Here is a 23207-nt window from a genome sequence, read left to right as displayed (position 1 = left end):
TAACAAGGCTTACAGGTTTCTAAACATGCCTTCCTCCAATTTCTAGGTACTCACTGTAACAACATCAACATCTGCTGCTGGGTTGTCTTTATAGCAAAGAGCTAAATGCTCTACTCTGTTCTTCTTATCACCCTAGTTTTCAGGTTTGTAGATAGTTGGCTATATCCCATCTCTCTGATGTAAGTTCAAAAGAAAACTGTGTAAATACAGGTCCAGGGGAAAAAAGCTGTACATTTGCATTGTCCTGAAAAAATAAGAAGCTGGATTTCTTTTTCTACATTTCCCACTACTTCCATCACACTGTTTGTACCAGTCTACTTAACAAAAATTATTTATGAGCTCACAAAAAAGAAAAGAAGAGGGAGTGAGAGAAAAACCTTTAAAGGAAGGTTTCTTTAGAAAGCTGTAATTTTAAAAGTATTTATCTTGAATCACAGTCAAAATGAAAACGACGGCTGCTGCAGCTGCAGTCTATTTGAGCTACTGTTCCTTTGCTATTCTTCAACAGATGTGCACAGATGAAACACAAAATCATATTTGCAATGGATATACTGAAACACACAGCAAGTCTTCTCACAAGCCAAGCAGAATAGAAAATAGAGCTGCAGCAGTCTTTTTAACCTGGAGCAATGAAACACTCAAACTTGTGGTCTCTGAACTTGAGGCAGAAGCAGTGCACACACACATATGCACACCTGACCTGACAAACAAAAACCAAGGGACACAGGTCATTCCTGTCCCAGCAACATGTCCAGATGGACCAAGATTTACCACCTCTGAAGCAGCGCCCCTGGTATTTTTAGTGCAGTCACATCCTCCTGATACTTTACTGTGCTTTATGAACAACAATTTTCTTTACAAAAAAGAAGCACTAAGGAATTTGATAAGCAGAAAAGAAAGTATGAAATCCTGCGGTAATCGCTTCCAGAGCAGTCATTCATTATGGCAAAGAGGATTATGACTGCAGCTTGTTGGATAAGCAGATGAGCTCTCACAAATTAAGGATGCTACTTCCTTGGCAATGTGAGGGCCAAATGCTGATATTAAAAGGAAAAAAGTATCAAAGACAGCTAAGGCCTGATTCTGTGATTTGAAAGCTGTCCGAACTAATAATTAATACACAGCTGGGCTTACTGTCTTATTCCAAGAGTTTATTCTGTTTAATTCTTCTAAACTCCAAGTAATCCCAAGGCACAGAGACACAACGGGTTTCTTTGCAAGATCTTTTACTTTTCCAGCAGCTGTTTATTGCCTCAGCTGACTGGGATCAGGACAGCTCCAGGTCTGTAGAGCAATGCTGGCCCCATGTCCTGCCCCACTGGACCAGAGAAGTTCTCCACCAATCCTGCCTTCTTCCAGCAGGATCTGCACATCCGTACAGGGAGGCTGGGAAGCTGCTTTCACGGGCTCCTCTCTCCATTAGCAATGAGTGTACACGGATAATATTGCTTTCAGATGTACGAATCCCTTCATGTGGCAGTTTTGAAATATCCCAAACCACAGATCCTTCACAACATTTTACATATGAATAGGACATTGTCAGCTTCCTCACACCCAGACTGCACTTCACCACATAGAAGAGTAAAATACACATTAGCACTATAAAACTTCATCCCAATTAGCATAATCTGTATTTCCATTATAGAGCCCAGCTTTACAGCCAACTCCGGGGTGAGGCACTGAGCACTCTGGATCTGTCTTTCTCTGAGGAGAAATTCTCAAAACACAAGAAAACCATTCACCATGGTGAATGCACGAGGTCTCAGTGCCTGCTTATGTTTAAGCAGTCCTACTACTCCCTTCATCTGTCTCCTTCCATTGCCCCCATCATTTCAATGACTTTAATTAAAACCTTTTGATGGACTTTGTCTACTGAGGAAATGCAGCCATGCCTCACACATACACAAGTGGATGAGCCAAGCACACCAACTCCACCTCCTGAAGGCACGTCCCAGAGGAAAAAAGGAGTGAACAAGGAATAATCTTTCTGTGATTTTACATCCAATGAGAGCATTCAAAGCACAACCAAAACAGGCAGCAGTGGCAAGAGATACATATGCTGGTATCACTAACAAATAGGATAGACTAAACCTTTTTAATTGACTGGGACACATCCTCCGAATAGTATGGGCATGCTACATGCAACTAAAAGCAACATGCACAAATAGCATGGGGCCACTATGCAAGTAGCTTTCCTCTGCGTCAAATGGGAATGAAGGAATCACACAGCATTTCAATATGTAGTTTCTAAGGCTCCAGAATACTGGATGCCTATGTGACTTCTACTGGTAATAACAGTATTTAATAATTAGCACACAAAATATTAAGCTTTGGCTTCAGCCAAATAGCCTGCCAACAGCATTGAGAAATTCTGTCAGTGTTGCTGCTGGTGACCAATAAGTAGCTAAAATCCAGGATCTCTCTGACAGTATCATTCTGAAGGAGACAGGCAACAAAACTGCTTGACAGAGCCATGGACTCAAAAAGTTCTTCTGTAGGGAACAAATGCTTTTCTTGCCCTTGTGATGTCTCATGCAGAGAAGGATAGAAAGAGCAGGAGAGGAAAAAAAAGGAAAGTGCCCCTTTCAGAAGATTTTCCTAAAATAATTCCCAACCAGGCAATAGTTCATTTCTCAGAAAGACAACTCATCTTGTTTCTAAATTTGCCAGGAACAGAAAACACACCTTGAGAAACTGATTTGATGCCAAATTTTCCTCCCCAACCATACCCTTTTGCTAAGCTGATGTGACCTATCTGCACCTTCCAGCCACTTGATCTTGTGGCACATCTGTCTCCTCACCTCTATGAATGTACCTTGTGATCAAGGCACCGGCTAACTTCTCTTTATTCTGTGACAAGTTTTCTGGGCACTTCATCGCTCCTTCCTTTCTTCTGAACACACTCAAAGCTAGCACTGCAGCTTGCTGGCACCAGCGTGCCCCACATCACACAGCACCACAGCAAAGGCTGCAGCAGGACCCACAGGATGAGGAAGTGCCACCCCCCCTCGCTGGCCCTGTCCTCCACCATCACGTGTTCTCCTCTGTACCAGGCAGCAGGCAGGCCAGCTGGTGAACCACCACCCTCAAGCCCTTTCCAGACCTCACTTCCAACAAAAAAGAGTTCTCTACTAGGTAAGCATCACCTAAATTTTATTCCTCTATGCATTCACTGCTGCTAAATGACTAAAACTGGGCTGCCACCCAAGTCACCGGGTATTCACAACTCTGCATTAAGGATTTGCAGTTCTCTTCCTCTCCATTTACCATGCCCTAACTTTTGCATCCTCTGTAAATTCGACCAATAAATGTGTGTGTTTTGTTCTGGATGATAAATTAGGACATTTAACAAGCATCAGACCAAAATCTGGTTCCCCAGGGGCCCCATGAGAAATGTATTTGCTTAGTGCTGATTTCCCAGTTACAGTTATTTTTACAAACTGTTCAGCATTTTTAAAATCAATATTATGTATGCCAAATTGACATGCATTCACTTGCCAATTTAATTTTTGGGTTGTTCATTCCCATATCACCTGTGTAGGAGTAATTCTGACATTGTATCACTAAAACAAAGAGGGTCACCAGCTTGGAGAATTAATTTTAAAACATTTATTTCTGGAAAGATATTTAGGCTCATTGTCTGTCTTTAACCTTCCAAGGATGCAGAGAAGGCTTCTGTGATGTATTCCAGTCTTGCTTCGCTCTCAACTCTGCATGGGTTAATTTTATCACAAGTTCTTGAAAGCTGAAACATCAAAACTGCATTTTAATTGAAAGTACTTTACACTTTCAGCTTAAAAATATAAAGCAGAATAAAAATTACAGTCTAAGTGATGCTTTCTCAAGCCACAGAGCTGAATGGCAGATTGTTCCTTCCTGATCACTCTTATCTCAGACGGCTGCTGCTTTTGGGGCAATTCTTATGCTTTATTCTGAAAACTCCATTTGTCTTCATTAAATATTAATCAGCCTTTACCAAGGAGTATATGTAAAAGCTGTGTTAAATAACAGAACACAACAAGTGAAAAAAATAAAGCTGATTTGATTTCAAATTTACAATAAGGGGTTGTCACATATTATCCCTTTCCAAGCTGAGATAAATCACCTCAGCTCCGTGAACTCAAACAGATCTCTGTCCTTCTGCGTGGTTTGGAATTGGACCTGAACTGTGAAAGGTGAAAGGAAGATTTACTGAGATTGACTGCTTGAGTCCTCAGCAGGCAAAGCAGTGAAATCATTTTATTCAGCTAGGAAGGACACCATTTGTGTGCTTAGGTGGAGCTACTCATGCAGGTATGATATGAGTGACTAGATTACACCCATACATGAGTGAGTATATACTTGCATTATTGATGTTGACACAGCAAACCAGTGTTTAACCCACCACCAGATACTGGTGGTTTTTTTAATTTTGTAAATAATTTTCAAAAGTTGTAACATGCTGCATTATGTTCTACAGTTCAAATCCAACAATGAAATAGCAGTTTATTTTGGTTTCTCCTTTCCAATCTCTATATTTTGCTTCTATCTATTTCATTACAGAGCTCCCAGGCTGAAAGCTTAAGTAATATTCAGAGAAAATGGCAATGTGAATTTTTCATCTAATGGTAGTCTCTTATTTAATAATCTTTTTTCTACGGAACACACGACTTTTCAACTACTCTATTTAATCAAGCTCTTGACATAATATTTTCCTGTCAAAATCTATTCTATTTTTCTGAAATCTTTATCCTCTCTTTATTCCTTTCTGACCTTTTCTGCTCTGCAGATGTTCATTTGTGTCCTACTTATTCTATGAGGAAATTAAAACTTGCTGTATACTCTGATCACCATGTTAAGACAATTTCACTGTTTCTCTTGCAACTATGCTACTTCCCTTTTAAGAGAGAACAACAGCCCTAAAGCCTACACCCTCCATCAGCCCAGCCCCAGCACCAAGGACCTTGTGCCTTACTGCAGAATGTCCCTTTAAGCAGGAAGCTCTCCCTACCTATGTCATTTTGTCGTACCAGGAATTACAGAATGATGGAATGGTTTGGGTTGGAAGGACCTTAAAGATCCTCTAGTTCCAACCCTCCTGCCATGGGCAAGGACACTTTCCACTAGACCAGGTTGCTCAAAGCTCCATTCAACCAGGCCTTGAACACTTTATGGATGGGACATCCACAACTTCTCTGGGCAACCTGTTCCACTGCCTCACCACCCTCACAGTAAAGTATTTCTTCCTTATATTTAATCTGAATCTACTCTGTTTCAGTTTAGAGCCATTACCCCCTTGTCCTGTCACTCCATGCCCTTGTAAACAGTAATGCTAGCAAGTACTGAAATTCAAATAAACTGTCTTAGGCTAAAGATCAAGGTTTTAGAAATAAGACGTGCTTGGGGATTTGGTGTGAACTCTTCCATAAGCTTCCACTTGTGGCTTTCTTCAAAATATCTGATGGCATCATCCAGCATTCCAAATATCTACCCCATCACAGCTACAGCTGAAAACCAGTTTCCAGTTGGACAATGCAACAGCAAGCATCTCTTTCCAAGCCAGCTTTGCTTCACAAACTCCCTGCTGGAGGCAGTGCTTTGCATCAATGCTTTTTGGTGTGGAAAAGGGTGGAAATGCTCCAGTTACATTCTCACAATTTTCCACACAAAGAAGCCTCAGAGAAGCTTCCTCATGGCCATGTGGGAGCAGAATCTTCGGGACACCCTTTGGATGGTGCTCAGGGCTGATGGGAGGTTGAACCTCATCCCAACTTGCTCTCCCCGAAAAACAGCTGGCGGTCAAGTCATCCCTATCCTTAAGTGAAACCCAAATAAAACACACAGTGCAGGGAGGAAAAAGGGGAAGTGAAACAAGCACAGCAAGCCCCAACCAAATATTAAGGGTTTCTCTCCTTCACTTGTTAGCTCTTTGTACAGCCAAAAGACAGAGTTAAGATATGCACATGACTAAGGGCTTCCAGCACCAGGGGTTTCCCAATGCTATTTGTCTAATCAAAAAGTCAACAAGCTCCATTGTGGATTTTTATCGCTAGGACAACACTGAAGAGAGAAACCACAAGACTTCATTTCCTTTCTCCCATGTTTTTCATACAGCATCTGTTTGCTTAGCGCAGACAAAACAAAACACAGGCTTCTTCCCTCCCTTTAAACTCGAGATTAAGATACTCAAATAGTCTCTAATATTGAGATACAAGTGACCAAAATGTTTCTTCCAAACCCAAACAGCATTCTTCTTCCCCACTGTCCAGACACAACATGGTCACACCAGTCACACTGGCTTTTCAATCTCCTTCCCAGAAGCTCCCTCCCAGCAACACCATTTCTCCTCCTCACAACAAAGCTTAGGTCAGGATTAAAGGAGGGGAGGGAATGTCTGAAATACAAAAGGTCTTTTACTGGCCACATCAAGTACAATATGTGAGATGGAAATGATAAAAGCCAAAGGAAGATTTTCAGCTTCTCAGCAAAACAGTAGCCATTAAAAGCAGTCATCAAGGCCAGGTGCCAAGCTAAACACGCACAGGGTGACAGTCAGCCCCACCACTTGTCACTTGGTAAAATCACTGTCTCTGGGCTAGCACCTCAAACAAGCACTTAAAGACATCTTGCTCCCCAAATCACACTGAGAGGAGATGAGCAGGATGAACTGCAGGCCACCCCCAATGGTCACTAATGATGCGATTTATTTCTAGCAGATATGGCATCACAGCAACCAGCATCACTGTTTGACTTGGGAAGTGTAGAACACAGCAAGAGCAAACACTTTTTCCTCCCTAAACTACCTCTTTCCTCTTCCCATGGCCTTTCTCCTGAAAAAACGTGAAAAAAGTTACAAAGTGAAAATACGACTTATAAAAAGCTGTGCCTATTTGCCCCCCCCCCCCAAAAAATTAAAAAATTAAAAAAAAAAAAAAAAAGGCAATCTTCTTTAAAAACCTAACCATAGTCTACTATCTTTCTCTTTTCAATGACAGCCATTACAGGAAATATCTGTGCACTTTCTTACCCAGTTCTGTAATTTGACTTCTGTCACTGCACAGGCACCAGTGGTACTGAATTAACATGGGAGTCACACCCAGAAGGTTGTTAAAAATACAAATTACACAATTCAGTGCTGAACACAACAGCTTTCCTGAATTATGGCTGTTTCCTAAAATACGAGCTGGTACCACACTGCCAACTGGAGCCAAATCCATGACCAACCCATGTCTATCCAAACCACTTCAAAAGAGAGCAGCAGCAAGAAGCGGCTGCAAAGCAGGGACACTCAGCCTGAATTTTGAATGCAAGCACAGGTTTATTATTAGGTTGTTCTTTTGAGTTATACAACCAATGCCTTGGCTACACTGGATAAAAATAAAAGCACAGTACTTCACAGATCACCTGCCTCTCCTGACGCGAGCTGCTGCCCGTGCTCCACAGCGAGGAGGCGCACCCAGCTGAAGGGAGGCACACAGAGAAGCCGTGTGGCTCCTTGCCAGGGGTCCCAGCCACAGCCCTGGGTGAGTGGGAGCAGAGACTGGGTCACACAGACACCCAAGCTGGCTCCCACTGCCACTGCCCATACTGCAGAGCCCTTCCAGGGGAAAGCAGAGAGTGATGGAGAGGTCTGAGGCCGGAAGAGCATGGCCTACACTGACCACTCTGCTCTCAGTGATGGGGAGAAAAATACCCCCCTTACAGCAACAGTAGGGGCTGGGCCAAAATAACACGGGGGAAGATCCAGAATAGAGCTAACAATGTCACTAGAGCAAAAGATGCTATTAAGGTTTATATCTATTTGGAAGATATAAGCAAACTAGTCATTGGTAGACAGGATTAATTTTCAATGTGTAAAATCTGAACTCCATCATGAAGCAAAGAGAAAAACTATGACTCTTCTCAGTAATTAGCAAGAGCAGCAAATCTGTTGCCTTTCTCAGATTCTCAGATTTATACACCAACAGCAACTTGCATCACTCAGCACTGCCTTTCACCTTCCTGCCCTCCACTATGAGTAACTTCAATGACTTTTGGCCCAAAGAATTTTTGAGTTACTAAACTGCAAAATAGCAGCTATTGAAAAACAAAAGAACACAGCTTATGATAAAACATACTGTGCCTGGAACAGAGCATTCAAGAACAGCTTCAGAAAAAAAATACTCAGACTTCAGACTCCCTACTGGAAAGAAAACAACCTCTACATACCAACTCAGGATATTCTATGACTCTGTGATTATTATTAGTCTTCATTTAACATTCCTAAAGAACTGCTCTTATTTATTTAGCAAGAGTTAACCAATCCAACTTGCGAAGTGCCTAATCCCATCATAATTTTCTTCCACATCATCATCATATACCTTGTGCCCTGTTCTTAAATCTGGATATGCACTCCTCAAAGTCCATGGGCAAGACTCAAGTCTCGGGCCAAAATTCTTCCCCAGGAAGCAAAGGTCTCCCACAGCTGATACCTCCCACTGGAGTTTCCTTCTGGCTTCTACTTTTGGTTCCCTCACAGTCCTCTTGTGTAACCTTGGGGGTACCACTTCAGCCCAAATCCATCAGTATACTGAAGCCCTCCCTTCACATCATGCATATGAGTTGAAAATCAATGCAAGTATATTGATACAGTCGTGACTTGCTGAAGGTCAGAAAACAAACTGGTGACAGAGCTGGAAATATAGGAGAGACCTCCTGATCTCAAGATCAATTCCTTTAACCTCCAGGCCACGTTTGCATGAATTAACAAGGGAAACAATTCATCTGCATGTGGTCTGAGTCATTTTAGTGATCAGGTAATGCGTCCCAGTTCTGTCATTGTTACATTTGATGGCTCTGGGCTCCAATTTCCACCCCCATGTCACTTGCCCAACAATTTCTGTCCTTGGTAAAAAGTAATCAAGTATGATAAGGATGACAATCATAATTAGCTTAAAATACAGGCCTGCTGGCATGTATTGAGAACACATTTTTATACAAAGAGCTAATGTGAAGGGAACTAAACTAAAGCAATAGAAATTTTAGATTAATTGACTATGGATATCCAAACCCAAATTATGAGAAATCGTCGTTTTAGAAAGTGGTAGGAATTCCCTTTACACAAATTACTCCTTTAAATATTTAAAATCCCACTTAAGCCTCACTAGAAATTTATGTTTAATAGCTGCTCTTCTGCAACCTGACAGAAGTACTTGTAAAATGCATTTAGCCTGGTCAGCTCCATCCTGCTCTCAAAATATGGGCAAAAGAAGGGAGACAAAGACCAAACAGGGTAAGAAGCCATCTGATTTCAGTCAGATAGATTTGCTGAGCTACCTGACACAAAGTAAATCACTTGCCAGAGAAGAAAGAAGAATAGACTTGAATGCTTGAAGGTGACTCTTTGTAACAGCAACCAGTTATATCACATTAGCACCACTTTTGTGTTGTAGAGATTTTCTTGTTCCAATATATTTGTCCATCTTCTGCCATTTTTCACAGCTAAGCAACTACTGGTCTGTTGGAAGGATGCCAGCTGTCAGTAGTTCTGAGTAATTCTGTCAAACTGACACTTCACAAATATGTGAGAGCCCGCATTTCTGATGATGAATTCCTCACTGTGTGTGTGACAGGATGAATTACTGCCAGCAATACCTACACAATGACTCCATGGGTCAGTGGACTTGCTGGAAAGAGAGACAGGCAAGGTGAAAAGCACTGCCACGGGATGATAACTGCCACATTGGGGGATTTAAAGAGAAAGTTCTGTTTGTTTTTTTGAACTTCACTGAAACCCCAGCTACCAAAATGCTGCGAGCACTATGACTGTGCCCATTACATCAGTAATATGTGTGATAAGAATTAAGCAGAGACAAGGGATATATCTTTATCAAGGAAGCTGGAATAGCAACACTGGGTTCCTCTTCAGCCACACTGATAGAACCTCTCCGAGGACCAGTTTTAGGACAATAAGCCTGTGTAAAACAACTCTTTTCAAAAAGAGTTTTAATTTTGCATTTAAACATCCACTAACTTTTAATCCTCTTGTCCACCTTACAGACTCATGTATCAGGGATGCAGATAAAGAGATTGATGTCACACTGATAAAACACAGCTATCAAAGCATTATCACAATGAGCAGTATTTATCATAGTACTGTTGGTTACACATGTGTCTACTGCATAAGCCTGCCATGGAAGTTACCTCTAAACTTGCCCTAATTCATGTTTTTTCCAGCCCCCACCAACGCATGAGTTTAGCACAAGCAGTAAGTCCTGGTGGGTTTCCACTCCTTTGCCCTTCTCACTGAATTTCAGTCTAAGTTACACACTGTCCCACGAGTGAGGAGAAAAAGACAGCATGGGGTCAGCAAGCTGATGGATAATAAAGGTTTATAATCAACCTGTATTGAGCAGAGCTTGAACAATTAATCTGTGCAAGTGCCCAACTCTTCCACCAGCTCCTTTGCTGAGTCTCTCCTGAACAACTCATTCAACAGAGCAATGAAGTATCACCCTGGCAGGATGATTAAAGCCTCTGCTGGAGGAAGCGAGGAACCCTCTGAGATCACTCAACGTGCACGTAATAGGACTCAGAGCCAACAGAGGTTTCTTTCCAATTGAGGAAAGAGAAGTGATGGTGTCTGTGATTAAAAAAAAAAAGGACAAAGCTTTTCCCTTGTTGTTTTTAATGATTTCCAGTGCTATCAAAAGACACAGAGCCACATCCACAGCTGATACAAATCTCAGCAAATCTACTGACATTGGCAACACTACATGAATCTAAAGCAGCTGAGATTTTGGTTCTAAAGTCTTAACAATTACAAATAAAACAGTAACATCCTAAATTTTGGTTCCTATTTAAAAACCCAGAGACTGACCCTGATAAAACAGAAAATACTGACTTAGGTTTCTATTTGCCCAGGCAAAAATGTGCTTTTCTCAAACCTAACAGAAAGAACTACATGCTGCTTAAAATAACAGCAACCACTGCCTGCTGCCTCCACTCCTACAGTTACCTTTCATTACTGGAAGCAGGCAGTCATTGTGCTTAAGTTTTCTGGACAAAGCAAAACCAGAAAAAATGAAACAGTCATCATATAAGAACAAAATGTTTAAAACAAAACAAAAAATATTGAGCTATTTTAAGTTAAATATTAGTCACACAGATTCCATCAAAATTGTTACTGACTCATTATTACTAATATAGGATGATAATGCACTACAGACAGCAGATGAAATGTGTCCTTTTCTAAAAACGTAACTTATATAAGTCCATATATAATTTATTTGAAAGACTACGAAACCACAATTGCAGGGAAGACTTACGATACAAAAAAAGATAATACCATTTTTTTTAAAAATCCCACAAACTGCTGAAACATCTGGTTATTTCCAAAACAGGATTCCCATAGTAAATGAAAAGCCACTGAAAATAGCACAAAGACCCCCAAATAGCACCGAAAATCTGACAGAAGTAAAGCCTCACAGGGATGTGTTGAAAAATGTCTAACTACAGCTCCTCTGGATAACTCAGCCACATGTGGATTATATAAATCATATTTTTAACAGGACAGAGCATCATGAGCAAGTGTAAATCAATAGGGCTGCACATGTACAAGCAAATGCTAAAAGTGTTAGAGCAAAATCCAACCCTCTGTGCTGAGGGAGACCTTGCAGCTGCTCCAGGAAAACACTGGAACAAGCAAATCCATGGAGCAAGGAGTGAAGCATGGTGGGGCAGTATTTGGACAGCACAGGGAAGCTGCCAGCACAGAAACCCCTGCAAAAACACCCTGACTTGGGGTTTTGGGGTGAACAAAACCAAGCTAGGCAGAGGCCATGCACAACCATATTTATGTAGATATGATTAAAGGCATCCTTACAATTTAGAAGCATATATAGAAACCCTGAATCTTAGCCTAATTCCTCCCAAGCTTATGCCAAAAAAAAAGTGAAAACTATTAATTTAATTTTTTTAGCAGCACATTCTCCTGCAGCCTATACAACTCAGCTGGGACATGCAGAAGGTCTAAACTGGAACTGACTACAGCTTTAAACTAGGATATATTTAAAAACATTTTCAAAGGGTGGAGTTCTGTCTCCTCTCCTGATTCAGGGCATAATTAGAAAAATACTGACATTTCTTTCTCTATGTAAAAAAATAAAGCAAATGACAGCACAAAAAACTGGAACTTTAAAATTACTAATCAGTCTTCTAAACCTAAACCAAAAAAAGTACCTGGATTAAAATACTTGATTTTTCTAATTTAATTTACTTTGTTAAAACCTGACACTGGACTAGCACAAGCTGTGAAATGGAAAGATAGAGAGAGAACTCTGCCCTTAGCACGTGAACTGAACGTAAGAAATAGAAGTAACATCAAAAACTGGATCACAAAAGATGCAAAGTACTAACAGAAGAAACAGTCTCTACAGTGGTTTTACTAAAAAAAAAAAAATCACCTATTATCACATTTAAAATACTGCCGTTTGCAAATCCAGACTTCAACTGCTACAACAGGAGTCTGTGATAAAGATAGAGGAGACACAAGAGATCCCTTTCTTGACTTCCACTGCCAGAACTAAGGAAGGTCAAGGGTGGGCAGGGAAAAGAGGAGAGAGGAAAAGCTACAGCTAAAGCTGGGAGCCAGGACTGATAAATGGTGAACAAGCCTTTAGGCAGCAAAACGAAGGACATGAATTGAGATCCCACGCAGCAAAGGTAGGTAAAGGACACTTCCCGGGAACACAAAGGGATCAAAGAAAGGGCAAGTGCTCTCAGACTGGCTGGATCACAAGCACTGAATGGAGGCAGAAGTAAAAAGAAACACGAAAAAAAGCAGCTGTCATTAAGGAGGAATGATAAGGCATGTTGGGACAAAACACTGGAGGAAGCACAGGCTGGATTCACTGATGAAAACAGGACAGGTGGCAGATACAGGCGGAGCGACACTGCCAGAAGCAGTCTGGGAAACCCGATAGCATAGAGCAGGGCAGAGGCTAAAAAGGAGGAATCAAGGAGACAGCTTTAACAATCAAAATGACCTTTGAAAAAAAGCTTTCTGAGAAGGAAAAAATCAAGTGGAAGATCCAGACTCACATAATCTCCGTGCCATAATTCAGGGCAGAAAACCTGCACAAGAATACTTAACAAGGGCAAAACTTGGAATAGGAATATAAAATTTACCATAGAAGATAATTAATCCATCTAAGTATCTCACAGCTTGCTGTGGCCCCATTTATGTTTCTACAGAATGTATCCAATTAAACATCTGGTGCTTGCCTGAATACAAAAGAGAAAATTATGTCGTAACACCCACCATGGTCTTCCAGTGGTGATTGCATCATTACCATAACCAACCCAAGCTTTACATATTTGACATGGGAAGTCACTGTGAGGAGCAATAGTAGACCATTTCTCTTGCAATTTTGACTTCAAACAATTTCTTGTATAAAATTTAATTTCACTTTGACAGAAGGAAGACCATACCTGGTCAGACTGAAGAATAGAATGTTTTTCTCCTTTTAATCAAGAGACCTCTTGTACCTCTAGGATAAAAACACCCTGCACACCATGCACATACTAATTCATTGCACACTCTTGGTCATACGTTCATTTCTTCAAGGCTCTTTGAAAGAGATCTGCACAGATCTCTCTCAAATCAGGCTGTGCCAGCCCTGGTCACAGGCTACCCACCTCCAATAATGTTACTTAAACAACTCCAGAACTCACTCTATGCTCACACTGAGTCTCTACTCTGCTTATCACAAAACTACTTCCTAGTTTCTAGCAAAATTTTCTCTTTCCTCTGTGGCTATTTATTTTCCAGAACAACTTCTCATAGGTAAAATACTGTCATATTTTTAAAATTAGGTTTCTTCGAGCATGGAGTTTAAAAATATGACAGTATTTTACCTATGAGAAATAACATGATAATTAAGGAAACAGCTTCATCTTTTCATGCTTGGACACTCACTAAAATGGAAATTGCTTTTCCAGCCTCGATGGCAGAACTACAGTGAAAACTTTTGTTTTCTTTCCCTCAATTGCCAATGATAATAGACACGGATTCTTAATAATAAATTGTACCTAGCCACACCCAGAATTAGGCCACATCAAGACAATTTCTGAGGTAGTTTTCATAAGAAAAGCGCAAAAACACGTTTTCAAGCCCTGCTGGACACAGAACATTCCCCCTCCCCCATCACACTTGAGAAGCTAAGCTGCCTTTCCTTTACAGCTTCTGTAGCTGCCACCTTAGTTCAGTTCTCTCCGACTTTTTATCTTCCTCCAGTCAAGCTCTTTCGTACTTCTGACTTTTCCAACACAGACCTCATCATCCACCATGAGTGACACAAGGAAGGGAGGCAAAGGGCTTCTGTATGGGAACCAAAAAACTCCAACTGGTGTGGTTCAGCATCTCTGTGTTGCCCCCTGGTTTTTGGGAACCCTCTCTGCACATACAGGAAGCTTTTTAGCCGAAAAGCAGAAACCACAGATCTGGAGGCCTCGCATCCCACAGGAGACCTGCACCTATAATGGGACCCATTTTTCCCCCCTTTAGCCTCTGGCCACTCAATGCAGAGGAGAGGGAGCACTGCCAGTCCCTACCTGATCCCTGCAGGTGGTCAGCAGGATGCTTTCATCAGGAGAGAGCAGGGTAAAGATGGTCAGCTTACCGGCTGGAATTACAGCAAGGGATTTGGTGGAGTCTATTAACAGATTAAACCCTGTCCTGAATGCCACCAAGGCTTAGCCCCTCTGTTCCACTTACATTAATAACTGACATTGTTGTGCTTTTGGGTGGAGCTCTTTGAAATACCCATCAACCATTTCCACATGCGGGGGAAGAGGAGGGGAGGTGGTGTACATCCTCTGGAAAAATTGCAATTTTCAGAACACACAATGCATCCGTTTAAAAAAATACATCCCTTACAATGATAAATAACAACAAATGTAAACTTCCATTAGGCTTCCTCTGCTCATATATTTAAAGGACTGTTAACCTTGTCCCTCCATCTTGAAGAGTTGTTTAAACTGCAGCAAATTGTTAGAAACTAATCAGTTCTACAAGATAACAATTCATTACACTGGCTAAAATACAAACACTAATCCCTGATGGCTATCTGGCAAGGATGTAAACTTCATTATCTTCATGTTTTCCTTATGTCTTGCATAAAATGAAATATTGATTGTCTTGCCACTAAATACAATGTAAAGATGATATGAGTGTATTGGAGAAAAACATAAATATTTATTACAGAACTAATCAAATGCCAAGTAAAGCCAGACTAATCATCTTTTTAGGTTGCTTTTGTGTGGATTTTTTTTTTTTCTCAAAGAATCAAAGCAGCACTGAGGGCCTGCTAAATGGGAGGAATAACACAGGTCTTAATGTGCACAAACTCAACTCCTTTTATTTCTCATTTGTTTTGTTTTTAAAATGAGGGATACTCCGGTTTGAGGAAATGGTTAAGACCAGGCTATGGCTGTGATTTGAGAGTACAGCTGCAGGACACACAGCCACTGTTTGCTCAAGGAAAGGGAAGATATTACACAGAAAGGATTTAATTTCTCAAAAAAGATCTCATCACTTCGTACATGCTTCTGCAATTTAACCTTCGCCATCTGGTTCAAGCAATTTCCCAGGCTCTGTTAACCTTACTTTTGAGGTGAAAGGAAGCAGGAGTCATTATTGTTTACTGTGCTTACTGCATTTCTGCAGCAGAGATTTTAATTTGGGGGACATAAGGAAAAGTGTAAGGAAATAAAATTGCTGAGTGGTCCATGAAACAGAGTCAGTCTTAGCAACCTTTCCCAATGAGACTCTGAGGCTGACTTTATCCTCTGGGTGAAATATTAGAATTGACTTTATTCCCACATGCCTGCCAATTTGGATACTGCACTTGCTGACACAAAAGCATAAAAAGAATATGCTAGTTAATTAGATGAATTATAATGATTTCAAAAACATCGCTTAGAAAGGAGGTTGAACATACTTTCACTTGAGGGATTCACTACTTCTCTGCAAAAACTGGCAATTTCCAAACTTTCCAAACAGCTCTTTGCAGCTGTGAAGTGCTGCAACAGAGGCTTCAGGGATGTGAGGACATCACACAAATAACTAGAATACTCTCCTTCCTGTGACTTTGATATTTTTGCTACAACATGAGAGCTGAAATACTGAAGTCACTTTATTCTGGCTTTTTACTGTGGTCTGATACTGGATGAATAAAATTTTAAGAGTCAATAACTTGAGATAGTTCAAATAAAATAAAAATAAGATTTTTTTTTCCATTGGCTAAAGTATTTGTCTGAGGTGAAAGATGAGACATAAAACAAGATATCCTGAAACTATTAGTTAGAAAAGGCGGAAGAGACACTGTTGGTTTTCTATAACTGAACTACTTTGCCTTACTAAACTATGTACATGTTGTAGGGATACAGTCTCCATTCACAAGGGTACCTGAGAGTACCTTCTGCCAAACTGCCTGGTGCCTTTTACTCTCATTGCTTGTTTTGGGAGAGAGGGTCATGTTTGACAGATCAGGGCAGTTATTGAAAAATTCAATCTGTGAAGATGGCAATTGCTAGGTGACTATTTTTTTTCCAAAAAGAGAGAAGGAAGTCACCCTTCACCTGTGCTTTTAAATGTCTTATATAGACAGCATCAGGAAAAGACTGGTTAACACATTGTGGATGCCACTTTCCCCAAAGCAAGAACACCTCCTTTGACATCATTTACCACATACAGTGCCTTGCTATGATGTTGAATGATGGCAACTGATGGCATGCTGGCACTGCACAGCAGACAGATATATAATGCTCTTTTCCTCAAATATAAACAACACATCTCCTTCCTCACAGCTATTGCTGCCCTGGCAAAGCAGCCCCCAGCTAACAAAGCTTGCCCATATGTGCCCACCTGATTGCTTCAGCTCTGTCTCTCAGACAACGGGTGGTGTTGCTCAGACTTTTATTTCATCGTTCATCTGTCACCCATTTTGTGGCTTGGCAAGTATGACTAGTCTCTCAGGTAGGTTCAGAGCCACATTCTCATAAAATGCTGCACAGGCATATAGCGCACGACAGATAAAGCATTACCTTGCCAAAGACAGATCACAAAAGAGATTCAGATTCCCCCAAAACATCCTTCGTAGCTACCTTGTACCTTAGCATCAGCAAATCTCCAACAACTGGCACACTCTGCTTTCTCAAGTATAAACTAATTTTTTCTAGAAAGAAAAGGCACTTCTTAAAATGTAGAATTAACCTGTACTCTTGAAAGAAGTTTTTTCTGCTGCTGCCTTTGTCAGGGAGAAAAGTTACCCAGCATTGTCCGAAAAGAGGCTTCTTACAGCTCCTAACTGGGGCACAGAGCAGGAGTTGTTACAGCTGAAAAGGACTGGTAAGTCTACAGAGGATGTTTCCATAGGACATAACGGAATTAGCTACGTAAACCAAAAGGCGGATTTCTTCAACACCACAAAGATAAGGAAATTGATAATTCACAAGACCCACTTTAGATAATTGAGTGCTTATTCAACATATTCCAGCAGTGTTTTGGTGTGTGTTGTCTTGGTTTTGTTCAAATTGTACATGTTTTATAGTCTTAAATATGCCCATATTTTTTTGACATTAGGAGTACTACGGAAACAAACACAATGTTAAACAAAATTGTGAGCAGATTTTTCTCCTTCTTCTTCCAATATGGCAAAATAACAAGTATCTTCATTATCACAGCCATATTCCTGTGACAAGCCTTTCCAGTTTCTCTGCATTAGTTTCTTCAGACGTTTTCCATCCCTCTTTCTAGAAATGTGGAATTTTTAAGAAATTTTCATATCACTTTTCTGTGTTGCCTAAAAGCCTGTCCTATCAAATCCAGCTCTTACAAATCTTGAGGGAAATGCCCAAATCCATTCCTTCTACATAAAACACTGGCAAACACCTTATGTACACAACATGTAGTAAAATAATTTTGATTGCTGAAATACTTCACTAGGTGCTACTGCAGGAGGGAATGGAACGTTTCTCTGTGCCACAGTGCCAGGAGCCCACCTCATTACCTCCACCAAGAGCTGCCACTCACACTGCACTGTCTATGCACACCTCACAAACCCACCTGCAGCTGCCTGAAGTTGAACTTCCTCATGAAACAACCCATGGACTTCAGAAGAGTATTTTTCACAATGCTAATTAGTGTAGGCATGTCTGTAAAACTTGGTCTGCATCATCAAATTCCTCACTAACACCAGCCCCGACATCACCGTCATCTTCTCTAAAGCCACACCAAAAGGTTCTGTTCCTCCCTGTGGATGTAAATGCTCTTCCCATTTCATTACTAGTAAATGCATCCCGTTGCACTCGTGCCTTTGCCCACCTGCAATCCCATTGTCTCCTGCTAAGTAACACACAGCTCAGCCTGAGTCTCCTACCTCTGTGCTCCACAACAGCAAGGCCACAAAGATGGCAATGAAGATTTCAGTTGATAAAGGGCTCTCAGCAGATAAGGCAGAAAGACATCATTCTATTCTGACTGAATGGTTTCTGCCATTAAATGTCTACATCCACGAGTGCTGAGACACACTTGTATCAGTGCAATCAAGCCACCCAGACTGATTTCTCTATGCTTCTCTCTCGTGTATTTGTGTTTAGAGTTGTTTTGAATCTTGTACCTGGGTTATTTATGCGTTTCCTTAGCCACTTCCCCCTGTAGTACCTTGGGTGAAAGGCAGAGTGGTGATAAACAATCCATAAAAAGGTACCCTGAACTGTCACCTACAAGTGATCAGGCAGACACTGTAGTTTTCTGCACTAGACTGACATGAACTATATAAACAGAGAGAGATCCTTAGTACATATGCCTTTGATCCAATTTATCCTCACTGGCTGAGACCATTCCCTCTTTACAACATCCCAAACAACTCCTTTGGCTCCACCAGCATCTCACTAGAATGTTTGAAAGAAGAATTATAATTTCCAGAGAAAGCAGATGAAAGGCAATAAACCCTGTACCTGTCTTTGTACTTATGGGGCCCAGTGATGCTTGTGCTTGTTCACTCAGACAAGCAGCAAAAAACACAGCATTAAGGTCTTGAGTGGCTGTAAAGGATGATGCCTCCCTGGCACTTTAAATTTATGCTGTGGTGTTATATAAGCCCTACAGCTACTGAAGGGATTCTATGCTAAGAGGCTTCAGAAAAATTCTATGAGTTTCAATGTACCTGTACCTGCACCCAAACGCATGTCCACACAGACGTGAGACAAAATGTCAGGTTTTGGAAAAGCAAGTTGGAGGGATCTTAGAGGATTCCATCGCCAGCAAAACTTCATTGGATAGTCCTTTCTGAACCATCTACATCTGGGACAAAAGCACAGACGTGTTTAAAAGGTGAGGCTGACCCATGAGCTGCTCCAGTCGGGGCAGAGAGCAGCTGCAACACCGGGACTGAGAATCCTCTGATCGGGCCCTGTGCTCCACGCCCACGCCTGGCTCAGACTGCACCCCCAGGCACACTGCACTGGTTTCCACTAGGACAGAGTTTATTTTCTTCACAGTGGCTATGTTTTGGATTTGTGTCGAAAACACTGCCAATAACACTGGGATGTTTTCATTATTGCTGAGCAGCACTTACACAGAGTCAAGGCCTTCTGTGGCTCTCACCCCACCCTACCAGTGCGTAGGCTGGGGTTCACCAGAAGCTGGGAGGGATCATGGCCAGGACAGATGCCCTGTCAGAGCCCTGCTTCATTAGCTGAGCTCTCAATCCTTTTGTGGCCACATGAATTTACCATGCAGGGGGTGAAAACAAAAGGAAAAGGTTTTTCACCCAGAGGGTGGTACAGGCTTCCCAGGGAAGAGGTCACATCACCAGGCCTGTCTGAGTTCAAGAGGCATTTTGACTCTCAGGCACATGGTGTGACTCTTGGGGTGTCCTGTGCAGGGTCAGGAGCTGGACTTGATGATCCTGATGGGTCTCTTCTAACTCAGCATAGCCTCTGATGAAACACTTTTAAGAGGTATAATCTGAACAGGGAACCAGTCTATAAAAGAGAACAGGGTTATGAAGCATCAGACTTTCAACATCCATGTAATCTGGATCCTTAAAAACAGTACCTTGGCTTTGTTTTCAAAGAGCATAAAACTTACAGTAGAAAAAATAGCAAAACAATTTTAACTGCAAAGAAAACCCTTGACATGGAGGTATACCACACAGATGCTTTCTGCTTCAGTCTGGGCATCATGTTTTCTCACCACATGGGTTTGCTATCTAGCCTCACCTCTGAATTGCTATAACTGAGGATGAGGTTCTCCAAAACCAGAGAACTGCGGAACCAGAAATGAAGAGAGATACTGCTGCTGAACATTGTGGAACATCATCCAGCCCCAGCTCCCATTTGGTGTCTCCCCCACATAGGCCCTTACAGGCTGGCAAGAAGGGACAGCCACAAGGAGAGACAGCCATGGCAAGGCCATTGCCCTCTCTGCCTGCTCCTGCCACATTGCAGCTCCCTACTGCAGATGTGGGATGTGCAGCCTCAGCTCAGACTTGAGCCATGCAGGGGCCTCCCCTCATGGTTTTGGCCTCTGTTCCCTGTCTGTACATCTGTAATTAGCCAGCAGACAGCACTCAAGAATCTGTTCCATTGTTCCTGGGACCTCCAAATCCAACAAAACCCATGGCGGATTCCACAGGACTAGGTTGGAAAAGCTGTACCTTGCCAGTTAATGGGGAGCATGGGTACAACTCTGTATGTAATCTTTGGAAATTTAATACTCAGAAGCCACAAGGAGTGACAGCCAAGGCAAGGCCATTGCCCTCTCTGCCTGCTCCTGCCACATTGCAGCTCCCTACTGCAGATGTGGGATGTGCAGCCTCAGCTCAGACTTGAGCCATGCAGGGGCCTCCCCTCATGGTTTTGGCCTCTGTTCCCTGTCTGTACATCTGTAATTAGCCAGCAGACAGCACTCAAGAATCTGTTCCATTGTTCCTGGGACCTCCAAATCCAACAAAACCCATGGCGGATTCCACAGGACTAGGTTGGAAAAGCTGTACCTTGCCAGTTAATGGGGAGCATGGGTACAACTCTGTATGTAATCTTTGGAAATTTAATACTCAGAAACCACCCTGTCAAGATAAGGTTGAAGAAAAACAAAATCACTGTTGTTACAATCCAGTTTTCATCTCAGCCAATTTACCCTCCAAGCCTCCTGTTCTCCAGGCAGTATTTTATTATACAGTGCACAAAGGAGAGGAAAAAAAATGTAAACAAAAAAAAATGAGTGACCTCTTAGGTCGCCAATTCATTCCATATTTCTCTTACTCTGCAACATACGACTGCTCTGTGTGCATGTCCCTCAGCCTGAATTCTGCACACCCATTGCCCCAAAGAGCTGAAGGGCAATAGGGAAAAGAAAAAGGGAGAAGTTTTCTATTCCAGCTGCTGCTGCCAGAAATTGAGCTGTGAACCCACCAGAAGAACTAGAGGACACAGAAGAGCAGGGTGCAGTATGTTACACATATTCTGGTTTTGGCTCAGCAGCACAGAAATGCCTCCTGCACACAGCAACAATCAAACTTGTCTTTCTGGACTGCAATTATTAAGTAAGGAACAACAAAACACAGTTTTTGGTTAAAACCACTGAAAAACTCTGTGTAGGGTGAACTTGATTTAAATATTATTCTCCCAAAGATTTGGCTACTGCACCAGAATAAATATTCTCAAGGGGACCTTTTCCTCTGAGCAGCTCTCCAGTCTCTGTGAACACAGGAACTATTCCAGTACACCATGTCTGTCTATGAAATTTATAATAATTTGGGTGAGTTTTGAAAAGGTCTAGAGGACTCAGAAGAATATCTCCAATTATTTTTCAAGAGGGCTCACATGCTGAAGTCACTAAAGACCCACCTTTATGAAAAAGCTAATAGATTTATTATTAAGAGATGTCTGAGGTTAAACATTTTAAATTAAGTGGACATAATATGGACCATAAATCAGTTGCATGAGCTTAATTTAGACTAATTAAAAGCTAGAACATCAACACATGAAAGAAATATACAATGGAATTAAACCTATAAAAGTTTCTAAACTTAAAGTTCACTGCTGTATATACTGTAGATCCTACACATCAACAAGCCTAAGATACTAGACGTACTAAACTTTTATGCGGATGATCAGGAACATGCACCTTTGTTAGAAAAGAATGTATTAAAAGGTTGTCATTTTTTATTTCTTCCTCCATCTTCATGGCACCATTATCTAAAAAAATACAGCCATTCAAACAATTAAATTCAAAATTTCAGGCACATTTTTTGCTTGGTTTTTTTTTTTTTTTGGTTGGTTGGTTTGTTTTTTTGTTTGTTTGTTGTTTTTTTTTATAAATAGTAGATTCAAAAGGTGAGATTAAAGTTCTATTAAATGTCAGGACAGACACAGTGTAACCATAGTACATTATCCTGAGAAAGTGTTAGCAGTGGAACAGATTTTGCTGCTGTTAAAGGTCACACACATTTTTTCTAATAGTTTCCACTGGAATAAGATAGGGCCAATTTGGTAACTGCTCTGCAACAGCAAAACGGATAGAACTGTGCATTGAATAAACAGTAAAAAGCCCAGGAAAAGTTGGGTATTTTTATCTAACTGGGCTATCATTTTGTGTATACACTGATATCATGTATTTACACAGCTAGCAAATTATACCTGTAATGGTTACAAAGCTACAAGGATTAGTCACCAAAATCAATTCTATGGCTACCAATCTCAATAAATATTAATGTCCCACATGAAACTACTTTATCTGCCACAGAGAATCAAAATAATTTCAGCTTCACAGAATACTTGTTTATTCCTAAAATTTCCGTGACTATTACCTTGCCCTGTTTATAAAAGGAATTAGTGCAGTTCCACAAAACTGATAGTGTAAATCATCCAAGTGGCATCAAAGGACAGTGTGCTTCCCCTCTGATTTTATAGTGTCCTTGTTTTGATGGGTAGCACAACATTACAGTTTAATCTTGCAAAGGCAAATTCTGCATTGGCTGCGGCAGGGCAGGAGACTGATTTCCAGGTAATTGTTTATACAGTAACTTCAACCAGAAGCTCCAGCACAGAACCAGGGACCTGCTTTGCTGGAGAACATCCCCCAGTGAGGCAGGACCTCTTGGGAAAGCATCCCAGTGCATACCCTCTGTGTCCTACAGAGGGGTTCTGAAGCACTTCTCAGCTCCATGGAAAGCAGCTGA

At 41.3% G+C, this 23207-nt stretch overlaps 1 protein-coding gene and 1 long non-coding RNA gene across 3 annotated transcripts in view; one reads left to right on the top strand and one right to left on the bottom strand.

Moving 5' to 3' along the window:
- Positions 1 to 23207, bottom strand: part of CHST11 (carbohydrate (chondroitin 4) sulfotransferase 11) — a 193281-nt gene that overhangs the window by 99668 nt on the left and 70406 nt on the right. The gene's annotated exons all lie outside the window — the stretch shown is intronic.
- LOC108447555 overlaps positions 2960 to 23207 on the top strand; it is a 23219-nt gene continuing 2971 nt past the window's right edge. Inside the window, exon 1 of the long non-coding RNA XR_001863182.1 lies at positions 2960 to 3135. This is a non-coding gene — a long non-coding RNA (uncharacterized LOC108447555). The remainder of the gene's footprint in view (positions 3136 to 23207) is intronic.

This window comes from Corvus brachyrhynchos, unplaced genomic scaffold (genome assembly GCF_000691975.1).
Source record: "Corvus brachyrhynchos isolate BGI_N302 unplaced genomic scaffold, ASM69197v1 scaffold56, whole genome shotgun sequence".
NCBI lineage: Eukaryota > Metazoa > Chordata > Aves > Passeriformes > Corvidae > Corvus > Corvus brachyrhynchos.
This window is presented reverse-complemented; position numbering and strand designations above follow the sequence as displayed.